The sequence below is a fragment of the Lolium rigidum genome, unplaced genomic scaffold (assembly GCF_022539505.1).
Source record: "Lolium rigidum isolate FL_2022 unplaced genomic scaffold, APGP_CSIRO_Lrig_0.1 contig_23365_1, whole genome shotgun sequence".
Lineage (NCBI taxonomy): Eukaryota > Viridiplantae > Streptophyta > Magnoliopsida > Poales > Poaceae > Lolium > Lolium rigidum.
This window is the reverse complement of record NW_025900008.1, coordinates 141,643-162,696: the sequence shown is the minus strand read 5'-3', so window position 1 is coordinate 162,696 and position 21,054 is coordinate 141,643. Positions and strand designations below refer to the sequence as shown.

The 21,054-nt window shown below is 41.9% G+C and overlaps 1 pseudogene; it reads right to left on the bottom strand.

Annotated features, from left to right (window-relative positions):
- Positions 1 to 17,344: 17,344 nt before the first annotated feature.
- On the bottom strand, positions 17,345 to 20,138 carry LOC124680634 (annotated as a pseudogene).
- Between the last annotated feature and the right edge of the window lie 916 nt (positions 20,139 to 21,054).

Sequence of the window (21,054 nt, the reverse complement as noted above, 5' to 3'; positions counted from 1 at the left end):
TTTTTTATGTATGGATCTTCAGATCTTGCTTCGCCGGATCGATTTTGGATCTTTTCTCATGGTTGCCGCGAGGAGGATTGCCCTCGCAATATTTGTCCCGGCTGCTACATCTTCGACAATGGTGATTCGTACTCTCGGCTCTCCAGCGACGTTGATCAGGCTGTTCGGTTATTTTTCCCTGATATACTGGTGCTGGTACTCTTGCCGATGTTGATTGACTACCTCAATGGTTGCGCGCGTGCACGTAGCCTTGGCATTGCGGCTCAAATTAAAACAATGGGAGAACCTTCATTGGTATTTTCAGGTCTATGGTTTGGTATGTGTGTTTGGCTGCCTTCAGAGAAGTACAAGATTGTGTCATGGAAGAAAGAAGAATTTGAAGATCTCAGTGATTTGATCGTTTCTTTTATACTTTATTTTGTAATCGTTGGAGTCAGCTTATGTATCTCTACCATGTACTATTTGTTACTATAAATATATGTGGTATTGATTTTCAAAAAAAAAAATTTGGGGTGGGGACACCAAGGAATGGTCACATACATTTTGTTGTCCTTCTGCTCGTTTCTTCCACGAGGATAGTGCGTGTTGATCTCAAACTTACAAACCATACTACTCCCTCCGTCTCCCATATTTAGCATTAAACTTTGTCTATAAAGAGTGTACTCCTACCTTCTCCATGCATATTAAAATAGAAAAAAATATTTTTCTCTCATAGCACGGAACTCAAATTCAATAATATTCAGCACATTTATCTTTATATTGTACATACGCCTAGCTCATTGGAGGTGAAAAAATAAAAAAGAGAGAAATGTTGGTTTGCATCTTTCTAATGCAATTTTCTCTCCACTTGATAATCTGTTTTGGAAAACTCGCACGTGCACCCTTTTATGGACGGAGAGAGTAGTGTTCAAGACATGCTTGGGGCCATGTAGGGGCTATCGCTCCATGATTTCTATTGTGTGTGTGTGTGTGTGTGTTTGTACTGTCATGGATTATGATCTCGTTTGTTTGTTTGTTTTGTTATTTTAGTGGATTATCATATTATTGGTTGCTGTCATGGTGGATTATGATTATGAAAGGTCACTTACAATTTAACTTAACATATAGGAATACTAGTTGAATGCCCGTGCGTTGCCACGGTCCTTACAATTATTCTCTTATCTCACATGCAAATGTAATACACACAAAATTCACAGGTATTCAGAAGTAGATGGTTAAATTCTGATAACCCATATTCCCCAAAAAATATCCCAATACAATAAGTCACGTGAAATTGCTGCTAAGAGTTTAGAAATTCACATACTCATGTGAAAATTCTAGTGAAGTGAAACCCATGTGAAAATTCTAGTGAAGTGGAGGACATTGTCGTTTGGTTTCTCAAACTAATGGGGCATGCTCTTGATCTTCTTGATCAGTGCAATAAGAAAGTTACATGCTTCTGTTTTACATTGCAACTGATATTGGTTGTAGGTTCTTAAGTATAATAACTATAAATAAAATATATACCTTTGGGTTTATAGGATTTTATTTTTTTGTCTTATTCTTCTCTTGATTTATTTTGAGATTTTTGGTAGATGATATAATTGAGAACTTTGATATCAATATTTTTGGGTAGTTTCTCAATCTTTTTGAGACATAATGTTTCACATGACGGTCTATGTACGGTGCAAAATAATAGCCATGCAATAAATCTCTCCGGCTAATATGCTAAAAAAGTTTTACAACAAATTCAAAGGTTGGCAAATTCTAATAGCAGTAACAGTTAAACTACGTTTTCGTTTACGGTGGTGAAGGTACGCCCACCTTCGGCTCGGCACTATTCCTCTATCTTCTATGTTTGTTGTGCCCATCGGCCTTCAGCAAATGAGAAATATTGACATCCTTCTCACACTTTCTTTATCGATAACCATCATGCACACATCTAATAATATATGAAAATAACATCATCGTTCCTCATCCACCTTCCCAATTTTCAGAATATAACTCTGCAACTTGATTTACACTTATAAAATTAATTGGTTAGGCTGTCTAAAGCCAAACAAAGACCAAAACTGAAATATTACAGTGAAACTCCTGACTTCTTTTACACTATATAAACCTGTTTCTCAATCATTCTTAACATTTGTTGATATTATGTAGCGATGCTTGCTGTCTATTATGAATATTAGAAAGTGAACCAATTAAATAAATACATATTGAAAGAGAAAATATACAGCTACGTATACCTTACAAGTCAATTTTCAGTATGGTGACACTACCTTATTGTTAACTAGTTGATATCCCGCGCGTTGCTGCGGTGATTTTGTAAGTAGCTTTGTAGGTTGCTTTTGCATGAAGTTTATCATATTTGAATGCTGAAAAGGAAGAAAATGAAAGCTGACTATCCATTATGTCATGCCGGTGGTCTCCATGAAAGAAAACAATAGTGTATACAATAAGTCAGTCCAAGGTTCCTTCTCCTTTCCCACAAAAATAATATGAACACTGCAGGAATGGGCCGAGGTGCCGACGGCCGCGGGCCCTCGGCGTAGATGGGAGAGGCCGTCGACGTTGATGGGAGAGGCCGAGGGCTGCCATCGGCGTAGACCCTCGGCGAAGGCCGGCCTCGGCGGGGACCACGTGGCCCTCGGCGTAGACGCGAGAGGCCGACGGTCGGCTCTACCTCTCGGCATATGCTGGCTAGCGGCGCCGTCCGTTTGACGGACGTTGGCGTCCCTCGGCGTATCCATCCACGTGGCGCGCGCAGCTGGACGCGGGCGAGCCGTATGCCGACGGCCTCCCCCTCGAAGTTGGTCATTGCCTGGCGTGTTCAAAGACTTGTCAAATACTTCTTAGTACCCAGAGATTTAAGTTGAATAGACTGTGACTCGCAAAACCCATCACTTACAAAATAAATGATGCAAAGAATAGAAATTTGCTAATGTACTTGTGCGATCTCAACAAATTAATGAACTCAAATTAGCAATTCAAATCTGCAATCTTCTTTCACGCATAGAACTCCATGACTGTCTCAAATCTTGTGGCTATTTCCATCCTGCGCAACAATGAAAGTCTATTCTGCAATAAAGAATCAAGGTTGGAAGACAGCGTCGAGCATGCTCGTGCAGTCGAATCTTGCGGACTGCTTGAGACCTCAACGGGAGAAGAAAGTAGAGAGTTGTTGTCTTGTTGACGCCAGCGCTGTGGCGTGAGGCTCAGAATCATCGGATGGAGGCAGGCCAACGCATCGAGGCGCAGGGGCGTAGGACAGCGGCACCGATGCAAAATGCCACAGGTTTGTTACAACACCGTCCACTCTTAAATCTCTCCAGCTCCCGCTACACTCTGTTGCCATGGCTGGGTGTGATTTTCTCTAGCTCGGTTATGTTGAGAGAGAGAGAGAGAGATATGCTATATTTATATGATAAAGCTGAGGAATATTAAGGGACAATTTTTGAGTGGGAATTGATTTCGAAGGGAGCTAGTGAACGGCCAGACCAACTCCATGGAGAGCGACAGATGAAGTAAGACAGGAAGAAAGAATAAATGTAATGGAGTACTATTCAAGTTCCATCGCTGAACAGAACAAAATGGCAACTATGCTTCAACAAATTGTATATAATTTGGTAGTTATAGGAACTGGAAGACAAAAAGCTCAAAGATTTTTTCTGAACAGTGTTTGCGTTGTGTAGTTAACAGTAAAAACCCACTAATGATTGGGACTCCTTAGCTCCCATGCTAGTAATCTCACGAGAAGCTGCATGCATATGGATTTTTTTCGATAAAGGATGCTTTATTACTTTAATAAGCAATTACATCCAGCCTCTGCATAACCAGGATGCACACAGCCGTTTTGTTGTCTCAAGTCCAAAAGGATAAATAATAAAAACTAGGCGAGATACATATCGGAACGATGAATCATATAACGCCTAAAGTGTAGGTGGGGCATCTATCCGTAGACTATGCTGCCACCCATGTAGGGAAAAAGTATCCTCGCCGTAGCCTCCAACCGTGTACAGACCTCCGTAAATAACTGTCGGTTCTCCACTCGCTGTAGAGGTAACCATGAACGGAGAATACCTGTACATCTGTAGATGACCTGCAACAAAGAACAATTTTTGTCATTAAAGATCTTGTCATTTCTACATAGCCAAAGCGCCCAGATAACTGCTAGCGCCCCCACCCTAAGAAGCAACTTAAACCATGAATCTATACCATGAAGCCAATTGCCAAAGACATTGGCGACACTAGTCGGAGGATACAAGGTAGACGCTACTTGGATGACAGACCATATAGATCTCGCGAACTGGCACTCGGAAGAATAAGTGTTTGATTGTTTCGTCCTGATGACAAAAAACACACCGTCTACTTCCATGCCAATTCCGCTTAACAAGATTGTCTTTGGTGAGAATAACCCCACGACGAAGATACCATCCAAAAATTTTAATTTTTAATGGTATCTTCATCTTCCAAATCTTCTTATTGTTGTCAATTGGTAAGTCAGAAAGAAGGATCGCATTGTAGAAAGATTTTACGGAAAAGGTACCATCTACATGAAGGTTCCATCTAAATTCGTCTGGTTCAGGTGATAAATGAATATCTCCGAGCCGTTGAATTAGGGTATTCCATGCCACAAGTCTTTGTCCAAGTAAAACCCGTCTGAACGTCACATTCGGAGGTGAGGTAGCCATTACAGTAGCAATGGTATCACCTTGGCGACGAGCAATCCTATACAGAGCAGGATACTGTTCACTTAAGGGTGCATTGTCTAGCCAAGCATCTTCCCATAACCGTATCTGTGCTCCATTCCTGATTGAGAAAGTACCATGGCGAAAGAATACATTTTTTGTCGCCATAAGACCAGCCCAGAAGTGAGAATCCCCAGGTTTCCAAACCACTTGGGATAATGTCTTCGAACCGATATACTTTCTCCGAAGAATAGTTTGCCAAGTCTCATCCTCAGTAAGTAGCTTAAACAGCCATTTACCCGAAGAGCTGAATTCTTGACCTCCGGGTCATGAACTCCAAGCCCTCCTTGATCTTTGGGACTACAAACTATACTCCACTTAACCGAGTCGATATTTCTTTTTCTCGCTGTCCCCTTGCCAAAAGAATCTGGATCGATAGTAATCGAGTTTATGCAGAATTCCTTTCGGTAGGATGAAGAATGATAACATATACAGTACCATATTTGTGAGTACCGAATTAATGAGTACCAATCTTCCTCCCAAGGACAACAATTTACCTTTCCAACTACTAAGGCGTTTTTGTAATCTTTCTTCCACTAATTTCCATTCCGCGATTGTAAGTCTCCGATAATGAATCGGAATACCCAAATAACGAATAGGAAATTGGCCTTGGTCGCAACCAAACAACTCGTATACGGAGCCGTATCGTTTTGGGCATCACCGAAACAGAACAATTCGCTTTTATGGAAATTGATTTTCAATCCCGACAAGCTGCTCAAAAGCCGCCAAAATTAATTTCAGATTTTGAGCTTTTTCAAGATCATGATCCATAAACAGAATTGTATCGTCGGCATATTGAAGTATAGATAAACCACCATCAACCAGATGTGGAATCACTCCTTCAATCTGGCCATCAGCCTTGGCCCGTGATACGTCTCCAACGTATCGATAATTTCTTATGTTCCATGCTACATTATTGATGATATCTACATGTTTTATACACATTATATGTCGTATTTACGCATTTTCTGGAACTAACCTATTAACAAGATGCCGAAGAGCCAGTTGTTGTTTTCTGCTGTTTTTGGTTTCAGAAATCCTAGTAAGGAAATATTCTCGGAATTGGACGAAATCAACGCCCAGGGTCCTATTTTTGCACGAAGCTTCCAGAAGACCGAAAGGATAACGAAGTGGGGCGACGAGGCGCCGCCACGCCAGGGCCGCGCGGCCAGGGCTGGGCCCGCGCCGCCCTGGTGTGTGGGGCCCTCGTGCCGCCCCTTGACCTACCCTTTCGCCTACTTAAAGCCTCCGTCGCGAAACCCCCAGTACCGAGAGCCACGATACGGAAAACCTTACTGAGACGCCGCCGCCGTGAATCCCATCTCGGGGGATTCAGGAGATCGCCTCCGGCACCCTGCCGGAGAGGGGAATCATCTCCTGGAGGACTCTTCATCGCCATGATCGCCTCCGGAGTGATGAGTGAGTAGTTCACCCCTGGACTATGGGTCCATAGCAGTAGCTAGATGGTCGTCTTCTCCTTTGTGCTTCATTGTTGGATCTTGTGAGCTGCCTAACATGATCAAGATCATCTATCTGTAATACTATATGTTGTGTTTGTCGGGATCCGATGGATAGAGAATACTATGTTATGGTGATTATCAATCTATTACCTATGTGTTGTTTATGATCTTGCATGCTCTCCGTTATTAGTAGAGGCTCGGCCAAGTTTTTACTCTTAACTCCAAGAGGGAGTATTTATGCTCGATAGTGGGTTCATGCCTTCATTGATACCGGGACGAGTGATGAAAGTTCTAAGGTTGTGTTGTGCTTGTTGCCACTAGGGATAAAACATTGATTCTATGTCTAAGGATGTAGTTGTCGATTACATTACGCACCATACTTAATGCAATTGTCTGTTGCTTTGCAACTTAATACCGAAAGGGGTTCGGATGATAACCTCGAAGGTGGACTTTTTAGGCATAGATGCAGTTGGATGGCGGTCTATGTACTTTGTCGTAATGCCCAATTAAATCTCACTATATTTATCATATCATGTATATGCATTGTTATGCCCTTTTCTATTTGTCAATTGCCCGACTGTAATTTGTTCACCCAACATGCTTTTATCTTATGGGAGAGACACCTCTAGTGAACTGTGGACCCCGGTCCTATTCTTTACATCGCATACAATCTACTGCAATTGTTCTTTACTGTTTTCTTGCAAACAATCATCTTCCACACAATACGGTTAATCCTTTGTTACAGCAAGCCGGTGAGATTGACAACCTCCACTGTTTCGTTGGGGCAAAGTACTTTGGTTGTGTTGTGCAGGTTCCACGTTGGCGCCGGAATCCCTGGTGTTGCGCCGCATCACATTTCTCCACCATCAACCTTCAACGTGCTTCTTGACTCCTACTGGTCCGATTAAACCTTGGTTTCTTACTGAGGAAACTTGCCACTGTGCGCCTCATACCTTCCTCTTGGGGTTCCCAACGGACGTGTACATCTACGCGCATCAAGCAAATTTCTGGCGCCGTTGCCGGGGAGATCAAGACACGCTGCAAGGGGAGTCTCCACTTCCCAATCTCTTTACTTTGTTTTTGTCTTGCTTTATTTTATTTACTACTTTGTTTGCTGCACTTAAACAAAACACACAAAAAATTAGTTGCTAGTTTTACTTTATTTACTGTCTTGTTCTCTATATCAAAAACACAAAAAAAAATTTAGTTACTTGCATTAATTTATCTAGTTTGTTTTATTTACTGTTGCTAAAATGAATACCCCTGAAAATACTAAGTTGTGTGACTTCACAACTACAAATAATAATGATTTCTTATGCACACCTATTGCTCCACCTGCTACTACAGCAGAATTCTTTGAAATTAAACCTGCTTTACTGAACCTTGTTATGAGAGATCAATTTTCTGGTGTTAGTTCTGATGATGCTGCTGCCCATCTCAATAATTTTGTTGAACTTTGTGAAATGCAAAAGTATAAGGATGTAGATGGTGATATTATTAAATTGAAATTGTTTCCTTTCTCATTAAGAGGAAGAGCTAAAGATTGGTTGCTATCTTTGCCTAAGAATAGTATTGATTCCTGGACTAAATGTAAGGATGCTTTTATTGGTAGATATTATCCTCCCGCTAAAATTATATCTTTGAGAAGTAGCATAATGAATTTTAAGCAATTAGATACTGAACATGTTGCTCAAGCATGGGAGAGAATGAAAACTTTGGTAAAGAATTACCCAACCCATGGATCGACTACTTGGATGATTATCCAAACCTTCTATGCAGGACTAAATTTTTCTTCGCGGAATTTATTGGATTCAGCTGCTGGAGGTACCTTTATGTCCATCACTTTGGGGGCGGCTACAAAGCTTCTTGATGATATGATGATAAATTACTCTGAATGGCACACGGAAAGAGCTCCACAAGGTAAGAAACCTCTTCCTTGAGTGATAAGATTGATGTGATTATGTCTATGCTTGTGAATGGTAGATCTAATGTTGATCCAAATAATGTTCCTTTAGCTTCATTGGTTGCTCAAGAAGAAAATGTTGATGTGAATTTCATTAAAAATAATAATTTAAACAACAATGCTTATAGGAACAACTACGGTAATAACTATAGGCCATATCCTTACGCTAATGGTAATGGTTATGGTAATTCTTATGGGAATTCTTACAACAATAATAGGAGTGTACCCCCTGGTCTTGAAGCTATGCTTAAAGAATTTATTAGTACACAAACTGCTTTTAACAAATCTGTTGAGGAAAAGCTTGATAAAATTTATATTATTGCTTCTAGAGTTGATAGACTTGCCTCCGATGTTGATCTATTAAAATTGAAAGTTATGCCTAATAATGATATTGATAATAAGATTACTACTACAGCAAATGCCATCCAAGTTAGAATTAATGAGAATATAAGATTAATGGCTGAATTGCGTGCTAGGTGGGATAGAGAAGAAAATGAAAAACTAGCTAAAGAGAATAATGTAGCTAAAGTTTGGACTATTACCACCACTAGTAATGTTAATTCTTCACATGTTGCTGCACCTCCTACTATCAATGGTAAAATAATTGGTGTTGGCAATGTTTCTACTCCTAGTGCAAAGCGTACAAAACTGCCTGAAATTGCTAAAACTGCTGAAACTGCTTGTGATAAAACTGCTGAAATTTTTTCCAACCTTGGGGACAATGATCCCATTGCTGTAGCTCATAATGATTTAGATTTTGATGATTGCCACATCTCTGAAGTTATAAAGTTCTTACAAAAACTTGCTAAAAGTTCTAATGCTAGTGCTATAAATTTAGCCTTTACAAAACATATTACAAATGCTCTCATAAAAGCTAGAGAAGAAAAACTAAAACTTGAAACTTCTATTCCTAGAAAGTTAGAAGATGGTTGGGAGCCCATCATTAAAATGAAATTCAATGACTTTGAAAGTAATGCTTTATGTGATCTTGGTGCAAGTATTTCTGTTATGCCTAAAAAGATTTATGATATGCTTGACTTGCCACCATTGAAGAATTGTTATTTGGATATTAATCTTGCCGATAATGTTAAAAAGAAACCTTTGGGGAGGATTGATAATGTGCGCATTACGATTAACAATAACCTTGTCCCCGTTGATTTTGTTGTCTTGGATATTGAATGCAATGCATCTTGTCCTATTGTGTTGGGAAGACCTTTTCTTCGAACCGTTGGTGCTGTTATTGATATGAGGGAAGGTAATATTAAATATCAATTTCCTCTCAAGAAAGGTATGGAACATTTCCCTAGAAAGAGAATGAAGTTGCCTTTTGATTCTATTATTAGAACAAGTTATGATGTTGATGCTTCTATTCTTGATGTTACTTGATTTGCACTTTCTGCGCCTAGCTGAAAGGCGTTAAAGAAAAGCGCTTATGGGAGACAACCCATGTTTTTACTACAGTACTTTGTTTTATATTTGAGTCTTGGAAGTTGTTTAATACTGTAGCAACCTCTCCTTATTATGTTTTTGTGCCAAGTAAAGTTTCTATGTTAAAGTTGATGTTATATTTGGGATCGCTACGCAGAAACAGCATTGCTGTCTGTCACGAATTCTGTCACAAGTCTCTGTAGAAAATTCGAAAAAATCTGCCAATTTACGAGCGTGATCCTCAGATATGTACGCAACTTTCATTAGTTTTGAGTTTTTCCATTTGAGCAAGTCTGGTGCCATTTTAAAATTCGTCTTTACGAACTGTTCTGTTTTGACAGATTCTGCCTTTTATTTCGCATTGCCTCTTTTGCTACGTTGGATGAATTTCTTTGATCCATTAATGTCCAGTAGCTTTATGCAATGTCCAGAAGTGTAAAGAATGATTGTGTCACCTCTGAACATGTAAACTTTTATTGTGCACTAACCCTCTAATGAGTTTGCTTGAAGTTTGGTGTGAAGGAAGTTTTCAAGGGTCAAGAGAGGAGTATGATATACTATGATCAAGAGGAGTGAAAGCTCTAAGCTTGGGGATGCCCCCGTGGTTCACCCCTGCATATTCTAAGAAGACTCAAGCGTCTAAGCTTGGGGATGCCCAAGGCATCCCCTTCTTCATCGACAACATCATCGAGTTCCTTCCACGAAACTATATTTTTATTCAGTCACATCTTATGTTCTTTACTTGGAGCGTCAGTTTGTTTTTATTTTTGTTTTTGTTTGAATAAAATGGATCCTAGCATTCACTTTGTGGGAGAGAGACACGCTCCGCTGTTGCATATGGACAAATATGTCCTTAGGCTTTACTCATAATGTTCATGGCGAAGTTTCTTCTTCGTTAAATTGTTATATGGTTGGAATTGGAAAATGCTACATGTAGTAATTCTAAAATGTCTTGGATAATGTGATACTTTGCAATTGTTGTGCTCATGTTTAAGCTCTTGCATCATATACTTTGCACCCATTAATGAAGAAATACATAGAGCTTGCTACAATTTGGTTTGCATATTTGGTCTCTCTAAGGTCTAGATAATTCTAGTATTGAGTTTTGAACAACAAGGAAGACGGTGTAGAGTCTTATAATATTTACAATATGTCTTTTATGTGAGTTTTGCTGCACCGGTTCATCCTTGAGTTTGCTTCAAATAACCTTGCTAGCCTAAACCTTGTATCGAGAGGAAATACTTCTCATGCATCCAAAATCCTTGAGCCAACCACTATGCCATTTGTGTCCACCATACCTACCTACTACATGGTATTTCTCCGCCATTCCAAAGTAAATTGCTTGAGTGCTACCTTTAAAATTCCATCATTCGCCTTTGCAATATATAGCTCATGGGACAAAATAGCCTTAAAAACTATCGTAGTATTGAATATGTACTTATGCACTTTATCTCTTATTAAGTTGCTTGTTGTGCGATAACCATGCTTCTGGGGACGCCATCAACTACTCTTTGTTGAATATCATGTGAGTTGCTATGCATGTCCGTCTTGTCTGAAGTAAGAGAGATCTACCACCTTAATGGTTGGAGCATGCATATTGTTAGAGAAGAACATTGGGGCGCTAACTAAAGCCATGAATCATGGTGGAAGTTTCAGTTTGGACATATATCCTCAATCTCATATGAGAATAATAATTGTTGCTACATGCTTATGCATTAAAGAGGAGTCCATTATCTGTTGTCCATGTTGTCCCGGTATGGATGTCTAAGTTGAGAATAATCAAAAGCGAGAAATCCAAAATGCGAGCTTTCTCCTTAGACCTTTGTACAGGCGGCATGGAGGTACCCCTTTGTGACACTTGGTTGAAACATGTGTATTGCGATGATCCGGTAGTCCAAGCTAAGTAGGACAAGGTGCGGGCACTATTAGTATACTATGCATGAGGCTTGTAACTTGTAAGATATAATTTACATAACTCATATGCTGTATTACTACCGTTGACAAAATTGTTTCATGTTTTCAAAATAAAAGCTCTAGCACAAATACAGCAATCGATGCTTTCCTCTTTGAAGGACCTTTCTTTTACTTTTATTGTTGAGTCAGTTTACCTATCTCTCTCCACCTCAAGAAGCAAACACTTGTGTGAACTGTGCATTGATTCCTACATACTTGCATATTGCACTTGTTATATTACTCTATGTTGACAATATCCATGAGATATACATGTTATAAGTTGAAAGCAACCGCTGAAACTTAATCTTCCTTTGTGTTGCTTCAACACCTTTACTTTGATTTATTGCTTTATGAGTTAACTCTTATGCAAGACTTATTGATGCTTGTCTTGAAGTACTATTCATGAAAAGTCTTTGCTTTATGATTCACTTGTTTACTCATGTCATTACCATTGTTTTGATCGCTGCATTCATTACATATGTTTACAATAGTATGATCAAGATTATGATGACATGTCACTTCAGAAATTATCTTTGTTATCATTTTACCTGCTCGGGACGAGCAGAACTAAGCTTGGGGATGCTGATACGTCTCCAACGTATCGATAATTTCTTATGTTCCATGCTACATTATTGATGATATCTACATGTTTTATACACATTATATGTCGTATTTACGCATTTTACGGAACTAACCTATTAACAAGATGCCGAAGAGCCGATTCTTGTTTTTCTGCTGTTTTTGGTTTCAGAAATCCTAGTAAGGAAATATTCTCGGAATTGGACGAAATCAACGCCCAGGGTCCTATTTTTGCACGAAGCTTCCAGAAGACCGAAAGGATAACGAAGTGGGGCGACGAGGAGCCGCCACGCCAGGGCCGCGCGGCCAGGGCTGGGCCCGCGCCGCCCTGGTGTGTGGGGCCCTCGTGCCGCCCCTTGACCTACCCTTTCGCCTACTTAAAGCCTCCGTCGCGAAACCCCCAGTACCGAGAGCCACGATACGGAAAACCTTACTGAGACGCCGCCGCCGCGAATCCCATCTCGGGGGATTCAGGAGATCGCCTCCGGCACCCTGCCGGAGAGGGGAATCATCTCCCGGAGGACTCTTCATCGCCATGATCGCCTCCGGAGTGATGAGTGAGTAGTTCACCCCTGGACTATGGGTCCATAGCAGTAGCTAGATGGTCATCTTCTCCTTTGTGCTTCATTGTTGGATCTTGTGAGCTGCCTAACATGATCAAGATCATCTATCTGTAATATTATATGTTGTGTTTGTCGGGATCCGATGGATAGAGAATACTATGTTATGGTGATTATCAATCTATTACCTATGTGTTGTTTATGATCTTGCATGCTCTCCGTTATTAGTAGAGGCTCTGACCAAGTTTTTACTCTTAACTCCAAGAGGGAGTATTTATGCTCGATAGTGGGTTCATGCCTTCATTGATACCTGGGACAGTGACAGAAAGTTCTAAGGTTGTGTTGTACTGTTGCCACTAGGGATAAAACATTGATTCTATGTCTAAGGATGTAGTTGTCGATTACATTACGCACCATACTTAATGAAATTGTCTGTTGCTTTGCAACTTAATACTGAAAGGAGTTCGAATGATAACCTGAAGGTGGACTTTTTAGGCATAGATGCAGTTGGATGACGGTCTATGTACTTTGTCGTAATGCCCAATTAAATCTCACTATATTTATCATATCATGTATATGCATTGTTATGCCCTTTTCTATTTGTCAATTACCCGACTGTAATTTGTTCACCCAACATGCTTTTATCTTATGGGAGAGACACCTCTAGTGAACTGTGGACCCCGGTCCTATTCTTTACATCGCATACAATCTACTGCAATTGTTCTTTACTTGTTTTCTTGCAAACAATCATCTTCCACACAATACGGTTAATCCTTTGTTACAGCAAGCCGGTGAGATTGACAACCTCACTGTTTCGTTGGGGCAAAGTACTTTGGTTGTGTTGTGCCGGTTCCACGTTGGCGCCGGAATCCCTGGTGTTGCGCCGCATCACATTTCGCCACCATCAACCTTCAACGTGCTTCTTGACTCCTACTGGTCCGATTAAACCTTGGTTTCTTACTGAGGGAAACTTGCCACTGTGCGCATCATACCTTCCTCTTGGGGTTCCCAACGGACGTGTACATCTACGCGCATCAGCCCGCTCTATGAGTATAGCCAGCATATCCGCTACAATGTTAAACAACATCGGTGATAACGGATCCCCTTGGCGTAACCCTTTTCGTGTTTGGAAATAGTGGCCGGTGTCATCATTAACCCGGATTGCGACACTACCTCCATACACAAAATCATTTATTAGAGCACGCCACTCTGGAGAAAAACCTTTCATCCTGAGTGTCTGCTGTAGGAAAGACCACTTAACTTTATCATACGCCTTTTCAAAATCTAGTTTTAAAATAACCCCATGTAATTTCTTAGAATGCATCTCATGTACCGTCTCATGCAAGACCGCCACTCCATCAAGGATGTTCCTTCCTTGCATAAAGGCTGTCTGTGATGGCTGGACAACATGATCGGCAACCGTATTAAGTCTAATGGTGGCCACTTTCGTGAAAATCTTGAAACTTACATTTAAGAGGCAAATAGGTCTATATTGTTGAATCCTTTCTGCCTCATTAACTTTCGGTAACAAGATTACTTCACCAAAATTTAGACGAAATAATTCTAGTTGTCCAATGTGTAGGTCACTGAACAAATCCAGAAGGTCCGATTTAATCGTATCCCAGAAAGTTTGACAAAACTCCGCTGGAAAACCATCAGGACCCGGTGCTTTGTTGCATTCCATTTGGAAAATTGCCTTCTGAACCTCTTCCTCAGTATAAGGTGCGGTTAGTAGACCATTTTCTTCCATACAAACTTGGGGTATATCGTCCGTTAAGTCCTCATTAAGAGAGAAGGTGCTTTCCTCCGGAGGACCAAACAGACCTTTATAATAATTAGTAATGTAAGATTTGAGTTGCTCATGGCCTTCAATCAACCCTTCATCTTGAATAAGAGAATGAATACGTTTTTTCCGATGTCTCCCATTGGCTAAGCCATGGAAATATCGCGTATTTGAATCTCCTTCCAATATGAATTGAGCTTTGGAACGTTGATACCATTTGAGTTCCTCCTCGCGAAGAAGACTCGCCATTTGCGCATTTGATTGATTTTTAAGTTCAATCTCTTGCCTAGACAACGGTCTAACCTCCGCAACAGCCTCAAGCTCATCAATTACATTTGATAAGCGAGCCTTCTCTTTTTTAAGGATACCGGCCGTATGGGCAGCCCAGCCAGAGAGATGTTTGCGCATTGTCCGCATCTTATTATTCCATCTCAAAATTGGAGTGCTGCCCCCGACCGGTCTCTCCCAAACCTTCTTAACCATATCATGAAATCCCTCTCGATGTAGCCAGCCAAGTTCAAATTTGAATGGCCGTTTACAAACAGGACGGGGATTCCCAGTAGTTAGGATGATGGGAGCATGGTCAGACAGTTTTTCAATACGTTCTAGTGCACGGACTGACACCATAGGGTATTTATTTTCCCATTCGGTATCCATCAACACGCGATCTAGTTTCTCATATGTGGGTTCAGGCAAGCTGTTGGCCCAAGTAAACTGTCGACCGGACATAAACACCTCTCTTAAATCAAGGCTATCAATGACAGCATTGAACAAGAAAGGCCAATGTCCATCGAAACGGCCTTTACTTTTCTCGTGAGGAAATCTCAACAAATTAAAATCGCCTCCGATTAAAATCGGATAAGGATTATTTTTTGTAAGATTTACCAACTCACGTAAAAAGTCAGCCTTAAGAGCAACCTGGGCGGCACCATACACAGCAACCAGACTCCACGTGAAACCGTCTGCTTTATTCTGAATGTCGAGCTTAATGTGATACTCTCCATCAGAACTAGCTAAGACAGTCATGGTGTCTATACGGACGCCAAGTAAAATGCCACCGGACCTACAACGAGGCGGGCGAGAAAACCACTGAAAGTTAATCCCGCCCGACAGTCGGTCGAGAAAACTTTGTGTGAAATTTCGCCTACCCGTCCCCGATATAGCAATGAAATCTAAATCATAATCTCTACAACCATCGGCAATGTGGGAATGTTTAGCCAAGTCACCAAGACCTTTGCTATTCCGAAACATGCCATTCATCGAGAAACTATTTTAGATTTAGTATTCTTGCTATATCTACGAGATTTCTTTCCAGCCGACGATCGAGAACCACGTTCAGAAGCTTGTAGATCAGAACTAAGCTCCACGTGTTCTAAATCGACTTCTGAAATATTACCAATAATAGCCGAGAGAAGCTAACCATCTAGGATGTCATCCTCTTCCTCATCGTCTACTACCGTTGTTTCATGCCCAGTGGAAACATTCGGAACAACCGTTAGACGGTCAAGCTCCGTCTGTCTCAACACATTGGCCGAAACTGAAATCTCATCAGACCTACTACCCATATTAACTCCTATGCTACTCAAATTTGAAGAAATACGATTATCTGAAAACGAATTAAACGACTTGGATGGTTGCTTAGTACCTGCCGTGTCGAGGTTCTTCTCAGCCTTACGCCGCATGGCTCTCTGCATGGTGTCCTCATCCGTCGGCCCCGCCCCATCCACCGGAAGAGCGTACATCCCACTCCGCCTCACCGTCGGTTGAACAACGGGAGGAGGGACCGTGGGTGGCGGCTGCTGCAGGGTGGATACCGGCGATGGAGAAGTCGAGGGTGGAGACCAAGCCGGTGAGGGAGAAGAGGTCGTCGATACAGGGGTAGAAGGTGATGTAGCCCCCTATATCACAGCAGCCCCAGGCGAGTCCCCCTTCACGGGGGAAGAGGGTGTCGAAGAAGAAGCGCCCTTCGTCCCATCAGCCTGCCCCTCCGCCCATGGAGGCGGTATCATAGGCTCAACGGGTCCGTCCGCGGGACACGACGAGACCCTCAAGGTCCGCTGCCCCACATCCAGATGGCGCGGTAGCGTTGCGTCCTCCGTCGCATCGTGCAGCTGCGTATCGACCTCCGAAGTCGGCTGCGGCGACGAAGGTGGCGACAAGGCCGGCTGCTGCATAGCCGGCCGGTGCATCGGCCCCAATGCCAGCAGGCCCGTGGTCAGCTGCAGCGACGCTGGGGTCACCGCGGCCGACTGCTGCATGTTGTCGATAGGGACGCAGCGAGGCGCCTTCTGCACAGCCATCACGGCCCGACCGAACCAGGCCCATCGACTTTGCGGCCCACTAGAGGAGGCCTCCAGTGCCGCATCCGCCGGTTTGAAACGCGGCTCGAGACCCGCCGCGATCAACGGCCGCACCGCCGGCTCCTCGGCCGTCACCGAAGGCGAAGCTGCCGGCGTCGCCTCCACCACCATGCAAGGGCGAGCGGCAGCGGCGAAGATGACTCTGGAACGATACGGGACCTGGTCGATCTCCCGTGATGGAAGGGCATGCATATGGATGGGGATGCAAAAGGTAAAAAACAAATAAAAGAATGATGTGTCATTGTTGCATGTGTACACTAATGATCATAGATTTGAAATCTGATGGATAGAAACAATTGAGGTGATGTGGTTGCACCATATTTCAGCTTGCAAACATTAAATGCATTTTAGTGGGGATGAACTTTATAGATATTATAGATAACAAGAAAGGATCCACCGATCTAAACATTTATAGTTGTTTGTATACTTATAAAAACGCCATGCCGAATTCATATTCTCACCTCACAGTTCGTTTTAGTACTCACTGATGAATACTATCGTGCATGATGATGATGAGATTAACTGACAGGATCACAATCCGTATCCAGTTATTATCCAAACTCCAGGATACCTGTAGCTAAAAGAGAGCGGTAAATTAGCATGAATGGAAGTACACAAACAAGATGCATAACCTTCTATAATGCATTTGATATCGCGTGTGCGTGCAATATTTAACAGAAAATGTTCATGAGAAAAAATAAATATTTTTTTTGCGTCTACAATTATGAATGTAGGGGCAGTCTTTTGAGTGGATAACAAGGTCAGAATCACTGGTATCAGTGCATAACACTGCGAAAAAGTATCAAGATCAGTCTCTCTACATGCAACCAGTCATCAGAAAAGGCTACACAATATGATTAGTCAGCATACATGGTGCATACCAGAAGCACTGAACCAGGACTGAAACAGATGGCAAACGTGTATCATATCCTGGTCACACAGTATACAGGTGGGAGTAATATGGTATAATTTTCACCAATTGACGATCTCAGATTTTTGAAGAAGTCAAACATGGAGAGATATATGATCGGCTTCAAGACTGTGGTAAAATGATCGACTGTGCCTGGCAAGAAAGTAGGCCAGTGTGCTCATGCTACATCTATCCGTGAAGTATTGAAGCCGTTCGAGTGAAAATGACCTCAAAGCTAAATTCTTGCATAGAAGAGGTGCACCAAGAATAGATAGTGAAGTCAGTGAACTCCCCCATTAAAAATGGCAGCAACACGAAGGTATCTAAATAATTGAACTTACAAACGGCAATGGTATAGCTAGGTATCCCGAATGTTGGGTCGCTGAGTTTCACAATTATACCCAAGAAGATCCCATATAGACCTAGTATCAGGAAATCAACCCCAAGAAGTCTACCATCACGCAGCCGCTGTTTCGTGTAACGAAATATATGAAGTAATAAATGATTAGAAAGTCATTCAAAAATTTCGAAAGAAGCACTGTGAATACTGATGTACCTTCCGAGATAGTTTTTATGTTATTTTAAAATCGTAGGCGTTCTTCTGGACAAATCATTAGGTTTCGACAAACAGTTCTCAAGATGGTTGGTTTCTTCTAAAAAAAAATTATGCCTTGCGTCAGGGAGCTAATGAGGGGTTCATCAAGACAACAAATGATCTAGACCGAGCCGCGGGCTTTCTTCACCCATTACCTTGAGATTATCTTTTATGTTGCTTTGGCACTTTGTATCCCTTACACAACATTTAATGAACTGGTAAATGCTTTGCATTAATGCCCGACTCAGGCTTCATAATGCCATCAAGAATGTCGATGTAATGGTCTGGCGGGCTTACACGACCAGGTAATGGATATGATCAAGAGGCATGTAGCACCCTGCATCAAGTAGAAATCATGAATATGGTATTCGTTGGTGAACCGTGAGAATATGATGCTACAAATAGGAGGTAAGATCGCAAAATAATGAAATAGTATTACAAGACTTAGCACTACAAAGCTTCCAAAAGGATGACGTTTTCATTCTCCTTGTTTCATCTTTAATGAGCCTTTTACAATGCATTTTGAAATTGTAATCCAAAGTCAGCTTATCCAATGGTTGATACAATAGTGGCCTCATGTTAAGGATGAAACCGAGGTAAAGGCTACCCAATTTCCATGTTAAAGCATTCTGATGGTTCTTACAATTTTCTGTGGTCGAACGAAATTTTAGTGTTAAAACAAATTCAAACAGTATGTAAGGTGTGATTTAGAGATGCCATGAGATTCAATCATTACCCACGGCTACAAGAATCTTTAGATGGGTATTGGGCAGTGGTATGGTACCCTGCTGGATAGAAGACTTCTTCGGTCCTATCTGTACAAATATAGCTAGTGAATTTGTTTATCATGAATGCCCGAACAAATATAAAAAGAAGATGTCTTACAACTGACAGTTGGTAGTTCTCAGAAGAATAGTGTCATAATTGTTGCTAAATTCTAACATTCCGGCTATGCTCTTAATCAAAATAACAAACAATATTTCACGCATATACATGGAGACGGTAACAAGCAAGAGATAATTCAACAAATCAACATGATATTTCGAGATAAGGGGTTTGCATGTACAAGTTGGGTGGTATAGGGTATCCATGGCCGGCAATTCAAGCGGTGGAGGGACACCCCAAATTATACTGTAATGAATGAGCCACCAGTGCAGATGATGTTGTATCCACCAAGGCTACAAGACAAGACGGACCCAAAATCATTATGTTTCATGGACATCATAGGTATCCATGGATACCAATGTCATGATAATTAGTATAAGGTACATACTAAATAACTGCAGCAGGGTATAATGCATCTTGACTCGATGGTGACACGACATCTTGACCGGACGGCGCCACGGCGGATCAGATAATTGTCCCCGCCACCAACCGCATGGATCCCTTCTCTGGCGTCCATACCTCATTGACCTCATATACCTTGTCGCGCTTGAGGAGCTTGTAGCCGGTCATGCAGGGTATCCAGTAGTCGGTGATGATCATGTTGACGTTGGTGATGTGCCCCATGCATGCGAGTAGCTCCAGCGCCCTCGTCGCCGACTCCAAGGTGACTGCAAAAAAGAACACCACACATCAGAAACCCACATCCATGAACAAATCACCAACCAATTCTCAAAATTTTCCATCGAAGACAGAAAACGAGGGCAAAGTAATTTACCTCTATACTTGGAGCTATGCAGGATCTTGGGGATGACTGCCCGGTCGTCGTCCACAACAAGCACATGCATCTCCCGGACCTGGAAAGCCTCGTTGGCCACCATCACCGTCACCACCTTCACGTTGCCGGCCTTCGGCGATGCTACCTTCTGCACCGTCATGGCGGGTAGAGACATGCCACCGGAGCCGAATTCGGGGCAGCCGCAGCCATCTATTTGATCAAATTCTCGTCTTCTCTCCTTGGACCCGAGTCGTGTAGGTCTACTGAGATTGTCAATCGCCATTCGTCGTGGTGGGTGTGCTAGATGGGCGCCGCTCGGCTGGTCCTATGCTGCCGCCGGGCTAATGGGAGAGAAACAAGGATTGCGTGGGGATTTTGGTTTCGTACATCAGGAGAGAGCCAAATTGCTTCCCTGACATAATGGTGAAAGATTACCTATACCGTGACTGCTGTCATTGATTACCTCAAATACTACGTGATTTGAGAGATGTACCACGGCTAATTAAGTTGTAATCCTGATTGATTGATTACTTAAAATACTACCGTGCTTGCAAGAATGCTAGAGAAAGGGCGATGAAAGCAGTCAAGGCAGTGGCGAACGATGACGGTTGTGGTGATCGATCCTTGGCTGCAAACATATTGTGATTGTTTCTTTGAATGACGCCGGACGTTAATGCTTGGTGGGGTCTTTGTTTTCTTGATTGTGGGGATTGGCTTGATAGGTAAAACTTAAGTTTCTATTTTATTCTGAGCGACCTAAGACATGTGTCGTCGGATGTAGATTGAATGGATCGGATGAAGGCAAAGTGCAAAGTGCAAAGTGAAAATTGCAAAGTGTGACGTACCATCACCAACTCCAATATATAGATTACTAGTTGAATGCCCGTGCGTTGCTACGGCATAAAAAGTTGACACACCGGTCAATTATTTACTTCATTCAGAAATTCTTTTGAACACAAGCATGTGGCTTCAGTGTTCATATAGCGACAAATCAATTCTCTCCATGGCTTCCTTCCTCCTAGACTATTCTCTCTCTCTCTCTTCTTTCCTCATCGTCTGCCGTACTATTTTCTTAC